Consider the following 23,542-nt stretch of genomic DNA (forward strand, 5'->3'; position numbering starts at 1 on the left):
CTCCAAGGCCTCCCTCTGGAAAGTCAGATCCCTGAGGCCCCGGCCACACCCCCCTTCCCTGCTGGGTTCCGGGGGCAGCAAGGCCTGCCTGCCTTGATGTGTCCTCCGCTCCCCTTACCACTGTTGCCCCTCCAGCGGCACAGCTTGAGCCACGAGGGTTCACTTACAGCCCGATTATTTTTGACAGACACCGTACGGGACTGCAAATGCATTTCCTCCTCTTTACGATTTCCTTAATAACACTTGCTTCTCTCTAGCTGACTTCATCGTCAAAACGCAGTGAGTAACACATGTAACACGCAGAACACGTGTTAACAGACCGTTTGGGTCATCGGGGAGGCTTCTGGCCAACAGTGGGCTCAGTTAAGTTTTTGGGGAATCCAAACTTATGCATGGAGATTTGGCTGCACAGGGGCCGGAGCCCCAAACCACACACTGTTCAAGACTTACCTCTAATTCCTTTGATTTCAAGTCTCTCCATTTACACCAACCACGTGAACTCTGTTTTCTACCAAGATCCCGATGACAATTGTTGAAACTAGGCTCTCAGGATTGGAGGGGACGGGGTTTCTTCCAGTAGGAAGGCACAGGGGTCCCCTGGCTGGTGCAAAGTCGTGAGTAGTCGCTCCTGACACGCAATGTCACCGCACTTTCTGGGAAGGACGCGACGGAGCGCCGGATACGGCAAGGCTGTGTGGGGTGGAGCCACCGTCGCCCGTGATGCCGCGTCACCGGGAACGACAACGGAGATTGTGTCGTCTGTGGGGTACGTTCGCTTCTGACCCCCTCCCTGGGGAGACTGCTAGAGCATGTGAAGTCAAGGGTCCCCGCCAGGAGAAGCGTGGTCGACTGACGAGAAGGACCAGGTCAGCCGTGAATGAGTCGGTTTCCCCGGGCGGCCCCAGGACAGGTGTCCCTGACGGTCACAGAGATCACATGACGCAGTGGTTTCGGGGATTCAGACTTGTCGGTCCGTGCTGCTCCCGGGACGTCCTCGCCTCCGTGCTAAGTTCCTCATCGTAGCACGAATGAGGGCCGAGGCAGCCTTGGAGAACGCACAGGACCCGGGGACTTCGAAACCCCAGGGTCCGCGGGGTCTTCTGCTGGCAGACGACGTGGGGCTCCTGTCTCTGCTGAGTCAACATCCTGCTGGATAAAGACCTGCTGGTGACTTCCCTTCAGCTACGCCGTAAGGGGACACCCGTCTTCTCAAAGCCCCTTGCTCCCTCCGAGCCCTGACGTCCTTACGTATAGGCTCAGCCCAGACGGACGATGGCATGGTCTGCTCTGGGCGAAGACAGAACACGCACAGCCATCGTAAGGTCTTCCCCGCTGGTGTCGACGGGCACCTGAGAAACCCACCGAGGGAAGGGTTCTGGCGCTAGACCGAAAACAAGGGAATTTAAGCTTGGGTCTGAGCAAAGGGGTTGGACGGACGCTTGACGCTGGAATTCAGAAGTCCCCGCTCGAGCCGCTAGAAGCTCTAAGCATGGCTGTGTGGACTCGGCAGGCACCACACTCCACACTGAAGACGAGAAGCAGAAATCCTTCCTGCCGTGGGTTAGAGGGAGGAGACATGCTCGAGCCAGTCTGCCTGGGAATTGCTGGGTTTGAAACCCGAAAGGCTTGCGTGCTGGGAACCTCCTGCCTCCCAGGCAGACGAGGACGGATGGCTATCTCAGTGTGACCCCGAGCTGCTTCGCCCATGTGCAGCCTGCCCGCCCTCCCCCAGACCGCCCAGGGAGCGCTCCTTCCCCCGAGGCATTAAGAAACCCTTGACCGTGTGGCGGCTGCCCTCGGAAGGCTGGCGTGACGGAGGCAGGCTCCGCCACTGGGCTCCACGCGGTCATGCCAGAGACAGAGGATGTGGGGTTGCTCCAGAGCGTCTCACCTGGGGGGAACGGTGGCAGCTGCTCTTTGACCCCAAATTCCCTATAAGTTGAATAGGGCAGTTCTCCAAGTTGTCCCTTATTCAGTGTTCCTGGAATAAAGTCCCTTTCTGGTGCAAGAAACGGGGTTTGTGTCCCCGTCATAAGAATTTGTGACCTCACGGCCATGCCCCGACTTCAGCCAGTTCACAGACCTGGGAGCGTTCTGGGGAAGACCCAGTCCCCCTGGGGAAGGACCTCCCGGTGCTGCTCCCTGTATGTACTTGGAATGTCCCTCGGTCCTTCTCCAGAGGGACATGTGACCATTTCCCAGGATGCTGTCAAGAAAGGGAAGCAGGGGTGAGGGTCAGAAGGTAACGAGAGTCTGGTCTAAATCGGTCTCCCTCGGGGTCAGTGGACCGGGAGGACCACACGGGGGCTACCTGCCCAGGTTCAGACTGTGGGGTTGGAAGAGGCCCTTACAGCAAGGACTTGATGGCTCTGGGAGACTCTTGAGGCCAGAGTTGACCAGAGGCGAAGTCCTATGTCAGGATGGCCAAGGCCACGTCCCGAACTCTTCTCTCCACCGCCATGACCAACAAAGCAATGCCAGGTCCCTGGGGAACTGCCGAGATCTGCCCCATCTGTGCACGGGGCACGTGCGGGGACAGAGCCCTGCCTCGTGTGCTGGGGTCACTCTGCTCCCTGGCGGGAAGCCAGCAGCATGCTCGAGGACTGAGGATGATTCCCCCCAAACACAGGTTGCTTATGACGTCTGCTGCTGTGGCGGGCGCAGGAACCTAACCGAGGACATCAGTGGCCCCTCGGGTCCTGCCTGCTCTTCCGTGCCCGGACCAAGAGGAGTGTCAGTTTGGAGCCCCCCCAGCCTCCGGTGCTGGGAGACCCTCCCTAGTTGCTTCTGGTTAGTTCCCTCCCCGACCCCACGTGAAGTCCCGACCCCGTGTGAAGTCTCTCCTTCTGGAACTTATCCGCAGGCCGGGGTGTGATCACTGGGACTGACCTACTCCTTCGTTGTGCGCCAGCCCTCTCCCGTCACGTTTCTGCTTCCGGAGTCCCAGGGGGTGACACTTCCCTCGGAACTGCTTCCCCCTTTCTAGCGGAGGTGCGCGGTCTACTGGGGCCTCCAGACTCTCCCCAGAGCCGTCAAGTCCTTGCCCGCGGTGGTGGCCGGCTGGAGGTCTGCCCCTCACGGGCAGCTTCCCCGTGCTGTCGCACTCCCGTGTGCTCCCCCAGTCCCTTCAACACGCCCGCAGGTGAGTCCTGTACTCAGCCTGGACGCGAACCCACACACTCAAGTCTCCCCTTCCCACTGGCAAAACCGCGTAGCCCTGTTCTGTTCTTTCTGCCCCTGGAGGCTATAGCCCCTGAAGAGTCCCTTTATTATCATCCCAGGGAGCCTTGGAGAGGGAGCAGAACGGGGCGCCTGGGTCCCATTCGCCGTCTTAGCCAGGGGACGTCTCTCCAACCCCAGGACAGCAGCACCACCTCGCCCACGTGCCCGTCCGCTCAAACACGTTAAGACACAAATGAAGACGCGTCGTTTCTCCTCTTCGAGGGAAGAATGCAGTTCTGACCTGTCACCTGTGATTCTTCAAAATCTACTGGAGCCCGGAAGCGGGTCTCCATGCCCGGAGACAGTTAGCTTTGCCCGCAGATGACGGTGTCTCGTCGTCGGGGCAGTAAATGACCGAGCGGGTCACGTGACGGCGGGCAGCGGGGGGTGGGGGGGGCTGCTCGCAGCGGCCGCTGCGTCCCCCACAGCCCTCTCGGCCTCGCACCGCGAAGCCATCCTCATTAGCGCTAAGTGCAACGTTGCCACCAGCAAGGTCACTCGGAGAGACGCGCGTCCCTTTATTGCCTGCGCGACACCAAAAGTAATGAAAAGAGCATCTCCCGGATCAGGTCCTGGTGAGGCCCATGTTGCCTTGATGATGGCATGAAAACAGACGAAATTGTTCTCATTAAAATGCGGCCGTCGCCGTTCTGGAGCAGGAGCTCCCGGGGCGGTGGCGGGGGAGGCGCTTCAGATCTGCGCCTCGTTCCCCGACTTATGGAAAATTAACGCGCTTTCATCTTCGCTTCCGGAAGCCGAGGGCGGTCCCTCGATTGGAGGGACGGAGCTCACGTGAGGACAGGGCCCCGAGGGGCTGCGTGTGTCTAATTTTGCTTTCAAGTACAACAGCAGCAAACAAACCTCCGTTCATTAAAAGCGGGAAGAAGAGATATTTCTATACGGAATGAGCACTTCTGATTTGATCCCCGGAGTGAATGCCATAAACGGCTGTTAATTTGGGTCTGTTTACTAAAAATTTAATGCCTGCAGAAAATCTATTGGAATCATCACAAATGGAATAGTGCCTGCCAGGAAGAATGCTGGGAGTGACGGCACCTTATGGGAGGGAGCGTGAGGGATCCGGGGCTGGCGTCTGTCCAAGCGCCCCCTAACTAATGTGTGCGCTCCCCGCCGGGCGCACCCGGCCCTCCGAGCACCCGCGGCAGACCCGCCCGGCCCCGCGGCATCGCGGCCCCCACGCGTGTCACCTCTTCCCAGGACCGAATGTTCTAGCTCCTGGGTGGGGCCCTTGAATGTATTCTTCACTCTCCTGACGAAAGGGGTTCGTTCTCACGATGCTCGTTTCCTCCCACGACTCTGTTCCTCTGCCTGGCAGAGCCGAAGGCACTTTCCGGGACGCGAGGACGGCCGTCCGATAAAGCAGGGGTGTGGAAACACCCAAGGACGAGCGCTGGCAAATGGCCACATCCCGGGTAATGATGTCCCGGGAGAGCAGTGCTGGAGGCAGAGGGGACCTTTGATCCGGGCTCCGCAGGCCAGCGAACACGGGAGCAGGATCTTGGTTTGTGCAGATCATCTGAATGCGACCACCTCCCCCCTTACGAACCTCCTGCTCTTGCCACATTTTTTTTTCGTAGAACATTTTCACTGGCACAGTGTTTGGGTCAAAAGAGCAGAGAAGACACCCTTCATCTTCTGTCTCTTTCAGCCACCCTCGCCCATAAAAGCTGGTTTCACTTGCTGTGGCATCCCCGTGGTGGGGCTGCCCGCCTCCCCCGCCCTCCTGCACCCCACGGGTCCCTGCAGAGGCTGCCTGGCTGGGGGCTGCACAGACACTTGGCACCCTGGGCCACGGCGAGGCCGACGTCTGTAGCCAGGGCAGAACGATGCTGGGCACCGTCTCCAAGCCCACGTTCTTGTCGATGGACCAGGCTGCTTCTCTGTCCCCCCGAAACACCGTCTGAGCCCACAGGATGGGGACCGTGGCTTCAGGTTATGGTCTGTTCCGTCTAGGCAGCCCTAGCCAGGGACCTCGGTGGCAGGCGGGCTCGGCTGAACAGGGGCGGGGCCCTCCCCTGCATCCAGAATCTGGAGGAACAGTCTCTGCTCTTCTGTGGGCCGCAACCGAGAGACAGTGGAGTGAAAACCCTCTCGGGGTTTCAGACACGGCTTCTGCCACCCACCCCCACCCAGCCTCGGCATCCAGGGTCTTCCTACCCATGAGGTCCCTAGGGGGCTCTGTGCTGTGCCCAGGGCCAACGGCCTCCGTGGCCTGCCATCTGTCTGGACCGGGGACTTCCCCCCATCCCGTCACCTGGAGCTGACCAGGTGAGTCCCGCCTTGCCCCAGAACCCTCCCTACGGGCTTGAGCCATCCCTCTGACCCCAGATGACCTTGGCTTCCTCCTTCTGAGCACGGACCTTTGAGGCCGGCACGTTCTACCCCCGCGCCTGGTGCCCAGATCTGTTGGAACGATGCCAGGTATCTCAGGAAAGCAGAGACTGTCGGGACCGCACAGGACTCAGAGGCCTGCCCCGGGGACGGAGGGGGCTGACCGGAACCTGAGAGGCCCTTCAGAGTCCAGCGCCGAGTAAGGCAAAATGCCCCCCAGGCCCAGCTCCCTTTGCAATAGGATAGGAACGAGGAACAGGCAAGGTATGGCGGAGCAGGGACAGTGGTTCTGAGACTCGCTGTTTGTCCCGTGCCTCCCCACGACCACATCCCCCAACTCAGGCGCTCTGAACGTGGGGGCTTTGCTGCGGGAGCTCCCAGGGCAGGACCCAAGCGACAGGATGGGTTAGTGAGAAGGGACGGTGTCCACCGTCTTCCTCCGCACTCACGCGGCGCCGGCCACCCCGTGGGAAGGCAGCAGTGGTCACAGAACAGTCAGGCGATCAGTGCGGTGACAACAGTGCCGCAGAGAGCAGCGTCTCTACCACATCGGACCCCTGTGGTCTTGCCCAAATTCAGCCACTCCCTGTTTCCCGCAGGGACCGTGCGGGGATGCTGAGCCGACTCTCCCCGAAGCCCGTCTTGTTAGACCCACGGAGCTCATTGCCCCCGACCCCACTCTCTGCCCGCACTGAAGCGTCTCTGATGTGGGCGGGCTGTGGAGCTCTCTCTGGGCTTGGAATAAACTCTCCACAGCACGAGCGTGTCGAGGCCCCGGAATCCCGATCGCCTTTCATTCTGCAGCTGCCCGTCCGTGAATGAGGAGCAGAGGGGACAGGCCCGCAGTCACACGGTGGTGTGAGCGGTGTGGCCGGATGCTGTCCCTGGCTTACACGAGCGTGGGCTCACACACAGCAGTGATGCCCGGAGGACCCATGGCGGCCACTCACGGTCGGCCGTGGTGGCGGTGTCGATGCCACGGAAACGGGACATCGTGGCCAATCGGGGCTTTCAGCTTTGGGAGTGCGGGTCAGCCGACAGGTCTGACGAGACCCACCACCTTCTCTTCCCGGGTCTTCCCTTGCTTGCTGGGCCTGTGGAACACATGGCATGGGCGGACGGTGTCCACACTCTCCGCAGGGCGCGTCCAGCGCCATCGGGTGAGGGGGTGAGAGAAAGTCCAGGGCAGAGACAGTGCTCGCTGGTCACACATGGTCATCTCTTGGTGGTGGGGTTAGGGCCTTGGACTCAGCCTGGGACAGGTGTGGGGTCTCCTGGTCAAGCAGGAGGGAGGGCCAATGGATTTCATCAAATGTGCTCATTTCTCTGGGGACAACAGGTCCAGTAAATCCTGCTGCACTTGGCAGGACAGCCACACCCCGGCCCCTGGTGATCTTGGGACCGTGCTCTTGAGACGGAGGCACGAGGGCCGGGGACCCCAGCACCGTGAGCCCTGCTCTGGACTTGGCCCCCTGTGTCTGACTCTCTGTCCTTTGGGTCCCTCGCCCGCACTGCAGGGGTTCAGAGCGCATCTGGGACGAGGCCGTCGAGGGTGGTAAAAGGAGAAATACAGGGCAAGCGTCGGGCGTGGGCCTAGACCCAGGATGTGTCTCCTCAGGGCATCATGTGCCGCTACCTGTTGTTTTCTTTGCCGAGATCACGTCGGGCCAACCGGAGGGGATACTGGGCATGTGCCCGTGAGGGTTACAAACACCTGGAAACACCTGCCTGTCCTCCCCCTGAGGATCATCACGGCCCACAGGAGCCTCTGAGAAGCTCGGAGAAACCCTCCCAGGGAGGCACCTGCTTGACTCAGGGCGGTAAACGTGTTTGGACAGAGGCCTTCCATGTCCAGGCTGGGGATGTGGGTCTAACTGGCCACGCTTTGCACCAGAACAGCCCCGCGGAGTGCCGGAGACCCTGTGGGAGTCAGAGGAGCTCCCTGGGCTCTGGGGAGCCGACAACGGAGGGACGAGAGCTCAGACCCTCCAGCACCGTGGGTGTCCTCCACACCAGCGCCCGCTCCACGGTGCGGTGACCTGCTTGACCTCGTCTGGTCTAGGGGAGTCCTTGGCTCTTCAGGCGGTGCTGCTACTGCTGAATAAGGGAATGGATGGGTGAGCGAAGTCATGCCCAGGGTAGGTGGGCTCTGGTGGTGGGAGGACAGAGGGACAGGCGGGCTCCTGGGGCGTGTAGGCTCCCAGGAAGGGTGGACAGAGAGGCAGCTGGCCAGAGGGACAGATCAGCTCCCAGAGTTGGTGGCAGAAGGTTGGGTGGGCTCCCAGGACAGGTGGGCAGAGGGGCAGGTAGGATCCCGGGGCAGGTGGGCTCCTGGGGCGTGTGTGTTCGCAGTATGCGTGGACAGGGGAACAGGTGGACAGAGGGGCTGGTGAGCAGAGCAGCTGCAGAGACAGGCGGGGTGGAGGGTGACCCAGAGCTCACCTGTGAGAGCGAAAGCCCTTGTGGGAGCATCTTCCCAAATGGCACGTGCTGGCTCCGTGTGAAGCTCGGACCGGCGCCGGGACAGAGGGGCGGGGTACGGGAAAGAGCAGGGGCCCAGGCAGCCAAGTGAGGAAGAGGAGGGGGACACGGACTGTCCACGTCACGAGCTCGTGTGTCACCAGGGGCGCAGAGTGGGAAGACGCTGCTGTGGTGGTTGGGGATTTCCCACCCCGATGCTTCCTGTGCCCGGGGGTGAGCGGGTGGGGGGCGGGCACATGTCTGAAATGAGAGGAAAAGCCCCAAACACAGGAGATGAGGTGGACAGAGCGAGCGTGGTTTTATAGCACGAAGCGATTCCCTGAATGCCCGATCAGAAAGCATCTGTTCATAAAACCGACCAGAGAGCAGCCTGCCAGGACACCGCGGAGAGCATCCTCCCCGGAGTCTTCCTTTGCTCACTCCGTCCGGCAGGCAGGAAGCTTGCCCACCGGGCGTGACAGGCAAGGAGCTCCCAGTCTGCACAAGGACGCCGCTGTGGGTGAGCCCTTGAGTTTCCTAAGAAAGTCTGGTCACTGCTCGCATGTGACAGAGGAGGGAAGACTTTGGGCCCGGAGAAATCAAGGTGGGCTTCATGGAGGAGGAGACATCTGGACAGGACGGTAAAGTTCTGAGCTGCACTCTGAACTAAAGAAGTCTGTGAGGAAGGGTAGGCTCCCCGGCAGGGCCGGTTCCCTCGCCCGACCTCGTCCCTTCCCTGCCCCCCCACGTCTGCCATTTGCTGCACGTGCGTCTAATTTCCCATGAACCCAACAGGAGAGAGCCGCAATTAATATCCTTATGCAAATGTTTTGTGCCTTAGGGCATCCCCTTGCTGTGATTTATGAACAATGATTAAAAATAACTCACTTAATGTAATCTAACGTGAACAAATATGAGGAGACCAGATTAAATTAAATTTCTTCCCCCTGGAAAAGGAACTTTGAAGGTCACCACCCTCTTGGAAACGCCAAGTGGTTTCTTTCATTGGTGTTCAAGGTTTCGGGTCCCAAAATGAAATTCTAAAAATAAAAGAAGCTGCATTTAGTATGTTGCCCTGCAACTCAGTCTGTGCCTTCAGTTGATCTTGGGCGACTCTGAGGTTTCTTTCTGCCCTGAGTGCCGTGGTTTGGGAGGGAAGGGGCCGCGCATCTGCCTGGCGTGGGGTCTCTCCTGGGCCCACACCGTCCCTTTCCGGAAAGTGCCCTTCTTTGGCCATGTCGGAAGAAAGGCTCCGCTGACTGGATCAACACGTCTTGATCGCTCCTTCCCACTCCCTACTTGAGTACAAATCACTAGTTTCCAGCCTCTGATCCCACATCGGGCTTCCAAGAGCACCAGCTCATGGGGTCGAGGACCCCTGGGTCAGAGCAAGGTTCCCCCCACCACCGTCTGTGCATCACCACGTTTCGTTCGCTGAGTCAGCAGGATTCCAGCCTGCGGGGAGGGGCGCGTTAGCAGGAAAGGCACGGAGGGGAGTGTTCTCATAGGAAGTAATTTTTAGACTGAAGACTGAGAGTCTATAGGAAGCATAAATCACAGGCTATCACCGTTGAAATATTTATTTGCCCTGCAGAATGACGACAAGTCCCCCAGGTGTCTTTCTACGCCCACACGGGAAGAGGTCACACATCCTCAGTTGGACGGATGCGTCCTGTTTGGCTTTGACACTGGCTAACTCAGCACGCCTAGATGCTCCCTCCGAGGTTCCCCACGCCAGGCAGGTGACCCATCATGTGTGACCCGCTGGGTTGAAGGAGCCAGAAAAAGCATCACCTCAGAGACTGCAGTGACCACCACTCCTTTGTGCTGACCGCCATCTGTCCCTCTGGCCAGGTGGGTGAGAGGCCACCCTGGACCAGTGTCTGGGACGTTCCTCTGCACGCACTCTACACGAAGGGCTGGGGGCCGTGGGTCACTCAGTCCTGCAGTTGGCCTGGCAGGCAAGAGGACAGGAGAATTGGGTTATGTTTCAAGGACTTCCTTTATGCAGACCACATGCCAGCGTTGTCTCATTTAATACCTTGGACAACTCCGAGTAACTCTTACCTCAGTAACAGCAGTGGCTAGGGCTCGTTGACCTTGTCCATTCATGCGTCTGTCCGTCCAGCCCACCTTGAGTGTCTACCTCGTTCTAGGCATCCCTCCAGGTACCAGAGACGCAGCATCAACCGTAGAGAAAATGATATTGTCCTCAAGTTAGCGTGATAATGGAACGCCGACCAGCAAGTACTTTCTGCTCGTCATCCGTCATATAAAAGAATGCCATACTTCATCAACCCTAGAATGAATCGCTGCTCGCTTCTTAGTGCCTTGGAAATCTGGAAGTACTCAGTCATGCCTGTTGGCCAGATGGTGGTCTGATCACAGCGGTCATTGCCCAGACATGTGCGCTGAAGCTTGCAGAAGGGATACTTAGCCTTGGAAAATCCCAACCCCCAAGCGGATCATCCCCTTAAGGAATATGATGTGTCTGCTCGTGATCACAGAGGAGAATGCTGTGTGGGAAATCGGAAATACAGGCAACTCTTCCTCAAGAAGTTCCAGGGACCCAGACTATACTTATGAAGCAGTCTTAGCAGCGTGGTGCTTGGGCCGCGGAATAGTGGCCCCCAAAGTTGTCCACGCCCTCCTCTCAGAGCCAGTGAACACGGTAGGCTCCCCAACACAGAGGACTTAAGGCTGCAGGTGGGATTTAGGCTGCTAATCACCTGACCTTGAAACAGGGAGAGCATCCGGCTGCATCAGAGGCGGTGGGAAGGGCCAGGAGCCAAGGAATTCCGAGCCCCTGGAGGCTGGAAAGGCCGGGCAACGGTGCTCCCTCGAGCCTCCAAGGGAATCGGTTCTTCCAACACCTTGGTTCGAGCCCAGGGCTATGCACGTCAGCTCTCTGACCTACAAAACCAAAAGATAATGCATTTGTTTTGCTCTAAGCCTCTAAATTAGTGATAATTTGTTACACAAGGACTGGAAACTGATAATTTGTTACACCTGGACTGGAAGCAATACAAACACGGTACTAAGTTGATTTCTCTTCCATTTTCCTTAGGCACACACCAAAGTGGCGTAGGATGAACACGCACATATGTACACGGACGCGGAGAGGGGGAGACGGCTGCCCGCACGTGGGGCTGCCTACGGTCCATGAGCGTGACCGGGGACAACGAACGGGGCCTTGGATCGAATGGATAAGGAAAAGCAAAGCTACGTAGCTGTCGTGTACCCATCCTTCCCTGTGGAAACTGAGGGCCTACGGATAATGCTGTCATAGGTGCGGGCCGTGCTCCCAGCCCGCAGGTTGCTCCCGAGTCCCCGTCTACCCCGTAGCATCCCTCCTGAGGCTGTGCCTGGGTCTCCGGGGGAAGATACCGGCCTGGGTACGTGGGGTCTAAGTCATGTGATCTAAAGCACGCGGGCACCCCCCCTGCTGTCTGGTCCCAGAGGAGGAGGGGGGGCTGGCCCTGCTTTGCCCCCCCAGGTCGACCTGGAGTCCCTCCCCTCCCACTCAGGATGCCGGGGCCGGTTATGAGCCCGAGAGTCAGACGGGTGGGACTATCGCCCCGTGCGGCGCAGAAATGAAACTTCATCACTCGCGGCCCCGGGCTGGCTCTCTGCAGCCGGGTTTTCTGAGAGACTCAGGTGTCAAGCGTGGGTTCGCACTTGCAATTCAGCAGCAGTGACCCTCCCTCCCCCGAAAATAACTCTCACGAAGATGTCACCCAGGGATCTTTATGACTCGAGCTGTCATCCGTCTCCCCGAAAGGCCAGCTCTCGGCTACCTGTGAAAGACTTTCCAGGATGCCTTCTCAGATAAATCTCTGCTTCCTTTCACAACTTAGAAGAACAGAACTTTATAAACTTGAAAGGTAGAAGAGGGAAGAGAGGCCTCTCGGAGGCTCTGCTGGCACAAGAGGCATCCGCGGGCCCTCGGGCTCCCTGCCTGAGCCCGTTCTTCACGCTGTTAACAACCGACGGGGGCGTTCCGTGATTCTCGCCCACGGCGCTCTCTCTACCCTGCAGGCCACCAGAAGCACAACGGATGGGCTGCCTGTTTGAGAGCGAGCCAGAGGAGGCCGGCAGGACTCACTCTGAGCCGTGGGGAGGTGAGATGCACTGGCTGCGGACCATCCTTCACCGGGAATGAGGTCCCTGGAAACTTCCATCACCAGCACTGCGGGGCCCCGAGGTAGCTGCTGGGGGCCCAGCCAGGATGGACCCCAACCCAGGGGCTGCGGGTCAGCCACGGGGCCTCACCCTCCAAGCCTGTCCCCGTGGCCTCTGCTAAGCACTCTGCCTCAGACACCAGCAGGTGTCACACAATCGAATTCCTGGTCAGAGATGGCGGCGACTTCCCTGCTAAGAGGCTCAAGCGGGGAGAAGTGAACAGGGAACCAGCAGCTCCCTCCCCGCCAGGGCTGGGTAAGTCCAGGCAAGCCACGGGCCTGCCCGAGCCCTCGGCTTCCCGATCTCCAACACGGGGTAACTGCGGCTGCCTTACACACCTTCCAAGAGTATTTGGAGTTTGAAATAGGAAGGTTCGTGCACAAGCTTTCGAAAGTAGCAGCTCTGCCTGTGGGTGGTGAGTGTCTGCCTGATCCTGGTTCGCTGGAAGGAGCAAAGGGATCGGAGGCGGCTCGCTGAGCCCAAGGCCCGCTGAGGCTCCCTGCCCCACGAGGGGCGGCAAGCGGTGCGTCTCCCACCCCCTCCCGACCCGTCCAGACCCCTGACGGATCCCTGTGCCGTGACGCCCCGTGCTCTCCCCAAGTCTGTGCCACAGTTAACACCGTGGATGGCCATTTGTGATTTTAAACAGATGTCTGAGCTATTGGGGTGCTTTGAACCCCACAGCAGACTCTCCTAGATCATGGAAGACCCCACACCAGCATTCCCACTTCTGGAATAGCTCTGGTGGGCAGAGCAAAGGGAATGGGGGTGTCTGTCCCAGGGGATTTACAAGGGGGCATCGGGGTCCGGTTAGGACAACACATGGCATCGGCACCAAATTCACTGCAAGAACCTGTTTCCCAAGCACGTGCTTCTCCCTATGCAGGGGGCTCTCACCTTGGAGGGACATGAGCCCCCCCTTCCAGGGTCTGAACATGAAGAAATGAAGGCAGTCTGGAGGTCGAGAGGTCTCGGTTCTCCCTGGGCTGACGTGTGATGCTGGACCAAGCCTGCCTCTCCCATGGTCTGCAGAGGACAGCAGGGGGCTGCCGTGCGGGCTCCCGCAGCACCCCCCGTGAAGGGCAGGGGAGCCTATGCTGAGTGCTGGTGAGGTCGCATGAAGGAAGGAGGAAGATGGGCCCCTCCTTGCCACGGTCACCTGGCACCATGCCGGCGGGCCCCGCCAGCCTGCGCCTTCGTGAGGGAGCTGGTCACGGGACTCTATCTCACCGGGGAGGTGGAGGGCATGGAACGGGTCACCAGTCACTAATTTGCTTGGACTGGACCCAAGAACCCCATCTTCAACAGCCCAGTGCTGGGTCTGAGCTCGCGGCTAAGGAGGACAGCCTCCGTCCGAGTTTGGAGGACGGGCCAGAGGAGAAAGCACAGACGCACAGGGAAGGCCGGGGGTGACGTCACCAGTCAGCCCCCGCAGGACGCTCCTTCTCCTCCAGAAGGACGCGGGCCGCAGGGGCAGGCGCTCTGCTCACCAGGGTGTGGGTGCACTCATGGTCCCGGGGAAGAGGACACAGGGTTTGGGGCTTTCTGCTCAGAGAGGGAAAGAAGGGGATTTCGGCTCTTGCCGACTGGGGGGGACAGGACACCCGTCTCTGGGCTTCTGGGTCGGCCCTCGGATTGTCCGGTTTTAGCAGAAATCCTGTCATCCCGTCATGATCCCGTGGTGTGGCTGGGCTCTTCCCCTGCATACCCGACCGGGCTCCCACCACCCACAAGTGGCCCCCCCCGGCAAGAATCCTATCAGGTCAGTTTAGTCAAGAACTACCCTGGCATCTCTGAAATTTCCAGCTGCCCCACGCTGCTCCTTGGCCATAAGTCTCCACTTTTTTTTGGTGTTTTAGGAATTGGACCCATTTGACACAGAGGTCTCTTTACCCCTGTTGCAGTAGTTCTGAATAAAATCAGTCTTTACTGCTTTAACTGCTATCCGGCTCTGGTCTTCTCCACCGGGGAAAGTCAAAGGTGCATTCTGGACATCCAATAAGGGCAGAGGGGAAAGCCAGAGGGGGCACAGGCATGACAGGTGCACCAGCACCATGGGCAGTCAGTACAGCCCCTGAGACAGCAGCAGGCATGACCAGGTTAGGACCCGAAGCCAGCGAGCACGTGGGAGCGCGCGGAGACCCCGGCAGAACAAATGGGAACAATTTGGCAAAAAGTGTACCGCATTATTAGGACAGAGCCTCGGTGTGTGTGTCACGTGCTGGGGTCTGAGCCCGATTCTCAGGCTTGGACCCCACACCCCCGGGTCTGACCATCACCTGGCACTGCCTTGGCCGGGGAATGGACATGATCCCAGACTGGAGATCTGCAGGGGACAGGGAGCGAGGGCCCTCGGGAAAGTGAGGCAGAGAGACCCCGGCCGCCATGGGGCTAGAGTCAGGAGCCCAGGTCAGGCCCAGCCAGCCGGGGTCTCCTGTGTCTGCCCGGGGAGGTCGGCTGGAGCAGGGGATGGCACGAGGGACGAAGGCGGGGTTTCGGTCAGGAGGAGGAAGGAAAGACAGAAAACAGGAAAATAAGGGAGTATGGCAAGGCAGGAGCAAGAACAAATCGGAGTCACGACGGAGAACAAAGGAACACCACCGGAGGTCCCAAGGGAGCAGAGGAAGGTGAAAAAGACCTCGGAGGAGGTGGGGACGCAGAAAGGCCCCAGGGACGTGTCTAGGCTTCCCGGCAGGACTCACAGAGCCTAGGACAGGAAGGTGGAAACGATCCATGAGCGAGCTGAGGTCTGCACTGCTTGCCCGACTCTGCCCACCCCACCCCCCGAGAACTCACAGCCACCCCACCAGCCCGTCATTAGCCTCGTGAGCTCAGACCATTCTTCTGTGAGCCTCTGTGTTCCTCTGCAAGCTTGTGAGCCGCCAACCACGTGCCCCTCGGCAGACGCCGCCTTTCACTCTTCGTCTGTTTGAGGATGGATAAACCCTCAAGCATTTGAATCACATGTTCTATAGTCCTAACGGGGGAGAAAGTCTCATTTCTGAAAAGACTCAGCACGGGCGCCCTGCCACCCACCAAGAGCCTTCCTGCTCACTTCCCTGGCAACTGTATCCTGAGGACCACTCTGAGCCAGGAATATGTAGAGCTGTGACTTCATCACCTGAGATGGATGTCGCATTAAGTCCCAGCAGTACACGGGGATAAATAAGGAAGGCGTGTCCAACGCTCCCACGCGGCCCTGCAAGGAGAGACTGGAGGCAGGAGCCTGCCAGTGTCCTGGGGGGGGCAAATGATCTGCAAAGGCCATTGGAAGAGGGGCCCCGACTGCAGCAGGGGTTTCCAGGGGGCTGCCAGAGACGCCGGGCTGTCCGCTGGCTCCCAGCGATGGGTTTAGAATTCCATAATCCATCCAGAAGTGGAATCCAGGGCTCTTGAGTCTTCCAGCAGGGAGGTTGATGAGCACCAGGTTGCTTAGCTCCCTAGTACCCCTGCTGACGGCAGCACAAGGACAAGCTGAGTCAAGACTTGCTCGACGGCAGCAGTAAATACTCACTTGATGTGGCTTGAGGAGGCACGTCAACTTGTTAGACATTTCCTGTAAGAAATAAGCTGTAAACTCAGGAATAGGTTCCTGAGCGTGATTCCGGGTGCTTGGGGTCTGAAGCTAACGATTCCAGCATCCTTATTCTGTATTCAGTGTTTCTTCTTTCACTGGGTCCTGTTTCAAGCAATAATCTACAGAATTTAACATTTTCATACCCACCATTTGGTCTTCTCAAAACACAATATATTCTTCTGTACTTGGTTTAGATGATTTTTTTAAAAAAATAAAATGTTAATAAGAGAGCCAACGCAGCCCGTGTCCTCCCCCCTAATCCCAACCCCCGTCCTCAGAGACGCCCGCTATCCTGAACTTGGTGTTGTGACACGTACTGACCAAAAAAACATAGATTCCATTCCTTCAAACTATTTTAAGTTTGAAAGAATTATGTATAATCTACAGCATGTTGTATATAAACATTGAAATCCATACTTGTAGTCAATACTACTGAGACTTAGACATTTGCAAACAGGTTCCCATACTTCAAACGTCCCCTTACGATCGGCACATTTTGTGTGCAGTTTGCATCATTGCCGATTCGGAAGTCACAAAGGTATCACGTTGAATTCGGAAAGCTTTGGGGCTGTGGTTTTCTCGTTCAGATCTTCAGTCGACCTGGAATTTACGTTTGTGTGTGATGTGAGGTAGGGATCGATTGTATTTTTATTTCGTACAGAACATCTGTTGTCTCAATACCATTTGTTGGTGATTCCTCCTTCATCTGCCCATTTATAGAGCCAACTCCACTTTATACCAACAGGTGCAGACCTATGCTGGAGTTCCTCACTTGGTCCATTTCTAGATTCCCTTATCCCTGCATCAGGACCAGCCTATCTCAACCACCATGGCTTTATAATACATGCTGGTAACCGGTAGATAATGAAGGTCATAGCCCAGTGGAACTAAGTCTGTAATATATCAAATACGTAGAGGCGAGCTAATGGCAAATATGCATGTCCCACTCCAGCTCCCTACACCATAACTCAGCAGTGAGGACAAAATAAAGTATTACAACGTATGTTTCAATCACCACATATGATTCAGAAGACCACCGAGGAGGACATCCGCTCTTTGTACCTGTACTCCTGTTCCCTCTCTCTCCTTCTCCCCTCCTTCCTGGTGCAACACGATTTCATCACTTACCACTTCCTGTCTGTTTGATGAATTTCCTCTGCCCAGTCTTCAAAAGCAGGTCTTTCTGTGTGCCTACATCTGAGAATGTCCTGGACATTCGTCTGGAGGACAGCGTGGCCAAGACAGAATCCCTGAGAGACAGCTCCTTCCTCTCCTCACGTCCCTCTGGCCCCCGTGGTTTCCCATGAGGCAGCCGCTGTCACTCAATTCCATGCTCACCTGTAGTGACACGCCATTTCTCTCTGGCTGCTCTCAAGACTTTTTCCTCATCATTGGTTTCCAGAAGTTTCACTGTGGTGTGTCCAGACATGGATGATCTGGGGATTATTTGACTTGGGCTTAGTTCATCTTTCAGAATATGTGGAGTTATGTCTCTCACCATGTTTAGGGACTTTTTCAGCAATTATTTCTCTCACACCCTACTGTCTCCTGGGACCTCTGCTTATGGATATTGGAGATTTGCTTATTGTTCACAGTCTCAGAGGCTCTGTCCATGTTTCCCTGTCTTTGTTCTCTGTTGTTCAGAACAGAGAATTTTCTTTGTTGCATCCTCCGTTCACAGACTCTGAGTTCCCTCATCTCTGCTGCACTGGGGCATCTCTCTGGCAAGTTTGTGAAGTTCAGTTACCGTGCTTTTCCATTCTATGATTTCCAGTTGATTCTTCCTTACAACCTCTATTTCTCCCCTGAGATTTCCTTTTTTTTTTTTTTTATTTGCTTCAAAACAACTTCAATTGATTATTCACGCATTTTTAGGATGGCTGCCTTAAAATCTGGTCAGATAATTCTAACATCAGATACACCTTCATGTCAACATTTATTAGTTATAGTCCCTCATTGAAGTTGTGATTTTCATGGTTCTTGGTAGGACGTGCAACGATGATGGTACTGCAGACATTTTGTCTGTTATGTGAGGAGACTCTGGGTCCTACTTAAACCTCTAATTTTAGCAGACTACCACTTTGCTTGTGTTAGCATACAGGTCCTGGCCTACTTTTGGGAGGCTGTTCCACTAGCAGTTTAATTTCCAGAGTCCTCGTGGTATAATTTTGGGCTGTTCAGCTTATCTGGTGCCTGTGGTATCCCCCTTGGTCCCTCCTGGGTCCTCTTGAGGGAGCAAAGAGGTTTCTGCAGACCAGGCCCCTTTGTGCCTCTTGATGGGGGAGGGAAGTCTCAGGAGTCCCTGGCCAGCAAATCCTTGGTGTTCCCGCCCCACCCCAGCTCCTCACTGTCTCAGGGATGAAGAGGGTCCCCAGGTTGCACCATTTGTTTGGGGGGGTCCTTCCTGCCTTACCTCCAGCTGTTCTTGTATCTCTAGCTCAGAAGGGGCAGTCTCAGGACTGCTGGGGAGGGGGAATGTCTCCCCCGGACACTGATTTTGGGGAAAGATCCCACTGGATCCCCATTGGTGGTGGTTCTGGGTTGTTGGGGGCGTTGACGTCCAATCAAGGGCCACTCCTGCCTTTGTTTCTGTTCAGCTGGGGGCAGGGAGCACCAGGGTCTCCTTTTCAGATAGGTGGGAAGGCCTGGGCCACCTGCTGCCGTGCTGTCCCTCTGTTTCCTGGCTTCCTGACCAGGCTTTCTTCCTCTTGCTGCTTTTCAGAGTTCCCAGTGGTCGTCTCCCGTGGTGTTTCCAGTTTTGCAGCTGTGCCTAGCAGAGAGACAGCAGCTGGTCCAGGCCTGCTACGTGTCCTCCAGGGCCGACCTCTCTGTGCTCACGACTCGGGCTTCTCTCTGGGACGCCTCTGGTTCCAGACCCTGCACCCACCAGCGTACCACCCAGCATTTCTCCGTGAATGCCCAGGATGTCTCCCACATCACCTGGCAAAGCAATGGCATGCATCCTCCCCGCCCCCCCCAATCAGGTCCACAGCACTGCTAGCTTTCTCCATCTTGGGAAACCACAGACCACTCCCCAGTTGCACAAACCAGAAACCAGAGACTGGTCTTTGGATCTCCACACATGCATGGCCTGTCGGTGTGGCCATATTAGTGTGTCCCCATCACCTCTGCACATGGCCACAGTTGCCTGCACCACCAGGGCAGGCTCCCCTCTGGTCACTGCTTCCTCTCTCTTTGCATCTGCCCGAGCGAGTGAAGCATAGAGCACCCCGGGTCCCAATGCTCTTCACAGCAGTCTGGGGTCTTCGCAGCACACCCAGGCCCAGGCCTCACCCTCCTGCGACGGCATTACCACCCACAACGTGGTGACCTTCCCTTTCTCCCATCCGTCACCCACCACACTGGCCACACTTCTGGCCGCAGACCCCGCAGACATCGGCCAGTTCAGGGCCCACTTCGTGTTCTCTCTGGGTGGGTTGTTTTCCCCACCTCTGTGGCTGCGCCCAGATGGGGTCCCAAACCACTGCCACCTTCACAGAGAATTTTGTCCTGGGGACCCAAGCCCCACCTGAGCTCAGGTCCTCCTCCCCACGCTCTAGGCCACCCTCCGGGATGTTGCCTCACCTTATCCTTCCCAAAGCCCAGAAGGGGGACATCGACATCGCTTCTTTGTCCACTTACTTAATGTGCTCAGTCCCACCACCTCTTTCGAGGACCCATCCTGTGGGCACCGGTCACTGTCGCAGCCCAAGAACCCACTGTCTCCCACAGAGCGGGAGTAAGTTCTGGCCACAGAGACAGTGCAGCCAATGGGAACCTCAGACGTGCGGGGCGGGCAGGAGGGAGCCACGCCAGGTCTCTGAGCCGAGCCCCCAGGCTCCTTGCCACGGCTTGGTTTCCTCCTGGCTCAGGTGTGAGCCTCCCCTGCACCCTGGAGCCATCTCTCCAGTGGACAGGGAGAGCGAAAAACACCGGGGAGCAGAGCCAGGGACTGGGATGGAGGAGGGGCTGACATAGCTGTGCCCAGACCAGACCCCGCCCCCGCACCCAGCCTTCTGGATGCCCTGCGGAGCGAAGCCTCCATCTCCAGCTGCGTTTCTAACTCAGCTCTGAAGGAACGGAAGCGCCATTACCGCACGTGACCCAGACCCGAGTGAGGGCACTCGGCGGGCCCTGTCCTGACTCCACCAGCTCACAGATGCTTGATCAGACGAGGGTCCCTACGTCCTTTATGGAGGAAGAGCAGAGGCAGGAGGGGGCTCTGGGGCTGAGGTAGGGAGGAGGCAGGGGCAGGACGGGAGACATAAAATTGAGAAATAATTCTCGAATTGGATGCTGACTCTGGCATGGATTTATAGCATATTATGAGATTCTAATGCAAACCAGAGCTCTGGGTTTTATTATTATTTTTATTTATGCAGAAAACTGACTAGGAGATCAGTGTGGAGATTCATGAACTTGAACTACACCAGATCTAGCCGGAGTGATTTTTTTTTTTTCTTTTTTACCTCTGCCTCCCTAGTTTTCAGTTGTGTAGCTCTCAATGGGGACATAATCTTCCCTTTGATTTCAAACGGTCTCTGAGTCTTTCAGAATCTTTGGGGCTGCAGTGGGAAGCGGGGAAGTCATTCACTCGAGAGCTTGGCCTGGTAGATACGGATTTATAGACACAATGTCGGTGGAAAAAGAGTGTCTGGACCCAGAAGGACCGTGAAGCAATTTTCCTGCAAAACATGGTCTTTTTTATTAGCCTCATCCATTCATTCATAAGCTATGGTATCGCAACAGTGCAAAGACTCAGCCATCCGCCCCTCACTCATGCCAGGGGCAGGCTCTGAATGTCTGTTGTGTGTAGGGGTCCTGCGGGCGTGGTACGGGGTGGAGGGGAGGGAGCTTGCTCGCTGTCTGCAAAGACCAGAAACCGAGATCGCAGCAACTCACAGACGCCGCTGGTTGCGTGACTTCCAGGGTATGAAATACGGCAGCTCCCAGCTGGTTGTGCTGGTCGGAAGCAGACACAGCGATGGGCTCACAACTTCCCGGACGGTCCCAGCCTCCCAGGCCGGGATTGGCGGAAATATTTGCTGCCTAGTTGGGAGAAAACTATGCTGTTCGCTAATGTGATCACTTTAGGCATATAATCAATGATCCCAATTTTTTTTTTTATATTTGTGTAGAATTTCAAACATATCTACGTGCAGGGAGACCTTACTTGTTACGTGTGCTTCATCTGTAACTTTTTGTCCTTTTTTTTATTTACTTTTTTTGCAAGTGATAATATCATGTCATTTCGTTCCTAAATGTTTCAATGTGTATCTCTAAAGAATGGGTGTTTTCATTTGTAACCAAATACCACGATCCCATCTAACCGTTGACCTTGACCTATGATGGTTTGTTTTGTTTTGTTTTGTTTTCATGTATTTATTTGAGAGAGAGAATGAGAGAGAGACGGAGCATGAGGGGGGTGAGGGTCAGGGGGAAAAACAGACTCCCCACGGAGCCGAGAGCCCGATGTGGGGCTCCATCCCGGGACGCCAGGATCATGACCTGAGCCTAAGGCATACGCTTAACCCATGGAGTCCCCCAGGCCCCCAGATCGGGGATGTTTATCCAACACGCAGTTCATAGTCAAATATCACTGAGTGCTAATGGATGTCGGACAGTCAGCCGGTTTCATCCGGAATCCCCACGAGGCCAATGCACTGGTCCAGGGTTTAAGACCCGAAGCCCCTTTACTGCTCGGAAGTGTTCCACCCCCTTCATTAACCTCTCCGGATATCAGAGCGATCGTCCTGCAGAATGCCAGCCGCACGGGCCTCGCGAGTCTGCTCTGTGTGGGGCCGTGACGTTGATCTTCTGTTCCCTACTCTTTATAAACTGAAGGCAGAGGGTTGCGTAACGTTTCTGGCTGGGGTGTTTCATAAGCAGAACCGCGTGACCTCAGGGCATCCCAACAGGAGACCCACCTTGCGGTCGCCCCAGCTTTAGAGGCGCTAAGACCACCAGTGGTTCTGGGTGGAGGGTCTCACACGTTTCCCTGTCTGCTCTTCTGCTACAGGATCCGTCCACGGACAGACGTTGCCAGTTAGCTCCACAGAGGCTGCAAAACTGATTTTTAAAACTCTCACTCCTGCTGTATTTAACAGCTTCAAGTTTTCAACGAATAAAACGGCAAAGAATGGTAACGTCCTCGGTGGCATCTTTGTAGGTAAATTTGGTTTTATGTGCAGCAGAGGAGGGGCCGATCCTGCCGAGCCCCGCACATTTGTAGAAGAGGGTGGACGCCGCGTCGTCTCAGCCCTGTCTGTGTCTACGGAGGGTCGACTCTGCACACGGCTCTTGAGTGAGCATCGGGAGACCTGAGACGCCTTCCGCTTCAAGGGGCTCGCTCTCAGGGAGGGAGAGAGAACACACGTCTCCCTCATGCTCTCCACATTCAGTGACAGAGTCCCGTGTGAGGGACAGCATAGACTGACTCAGGATGCCTCCGCGGGGCCGGACGACCCAACGGCAACAGGACGTGGATGACTCCCCTTGAAGGGTAACCTGGGACAGAGCGTCCAGCCCGCGCTGAAAGGCAGGGCTGCAGGGGGGAAGCCGTGTGCTGTTACTGAGGGGCAGTGGTCTGGCGTGGGGGGAACACGACCTGGTGACCATGTAATTATTCCTGCAAATCAGGACCTGCCTGAGACAGCTACATCTGGGACTACCTCAGCCAGCCAGGATGCTTCCGTGAACTCATGGCTCAGTGTAGGGACGACGGAATATGAGACTGGAGAACTCAGCTGGATCAGGACAGGCCCCAGCTGCTAAGAAAACAAATCTGCAAGGTATCGGTGTTGGACTGGGATGTTTGGGCAGAATTACGCTGCCCCATCCCCCATCAAAGATGCCCGTGTCCTCACTCCCCAGAAACTGGGAATATGTTAGGTTATGAGGTCAAGGGAGGTTAAGCCTGCAGACGGAGTTCGTTGTTAATGGGCTGCTTCCACATGGGGAGATTTCTGGGGTTACCCAGAGGAGCCCGGAGTAATCACCGAGGCCCTCTTGGAAGTGGGGGCAGGCGAGGAGAGTCAGAGGTGGCGAGCTGTCTGTGGAGGCGTCGTCCGCAGAAGGACTGGACCCTGTGCTGCTGGCTTTGAAGATGGCCAAGGGGGGCCTGAGCCCACAAATGCACACGGTCTCTAGAAGCTTGGAAGGGCGAGGACAGACTCTCTTTGAGAGGCTCCAGAAAGAAGCACATGCCTACGGGCACCGTGAGTTTGCCCAGTGAAACCCGCAGCAAACTTCCGACCTCCAGAACGGCAAGTCAGTAAACGGCGTTATGGTTTGTCTCCACAACTGAAGGAAGCTCACACGGGATTAGCCATGATAGGAGGAAGATGACTCTCAGATTTCACTTTCGGAGAACGAGGTGGGTCCGGGGGCCATTCATCAACAAGTAAAGAGAATCACAGTCAAGGACAAAGGCCGTGCCTCCCATTCCAGCAGACTCGAGATCCCGCTTCTTCCGTAACCACAGACCGTGACACCCCAGAGCGAACAGGTGAAGACCAGTTGGTTGGATGGATCTCAAGAGAGCCTCACAGTCCGCAGGGTATTAAGCATGTTTTCATTACAGGAGTGAGGAAATGCCTCAAAACCAGCCCGAGGCAGAGTGGGGAATGTTCACGAACAGTTAAACTCCCTCACATGATAATGTCACATCTGGGTTCCTTTCCGCAACCGTGCCTGGGGACGCCGTCCCATTATTCGGTGGCTCACGATTTGAATAACTTCCAAATCAGT

Source organism: Mustela erminea, chromosome 6 (assembly GCF_009829155.1).
Source record: "Mustela erminea isolate mMusErm1 chromosome 6, mMusErm1.Pri, whole genome shotgun sequence".
In the NCBI taxonomy this organism is placed as follows: domain Eukaryota; kingdom Metazoa; phylum Chordata; class Mammalia; order Carnivora; family Mustelidae; genus Mustela; species Mustela erminea.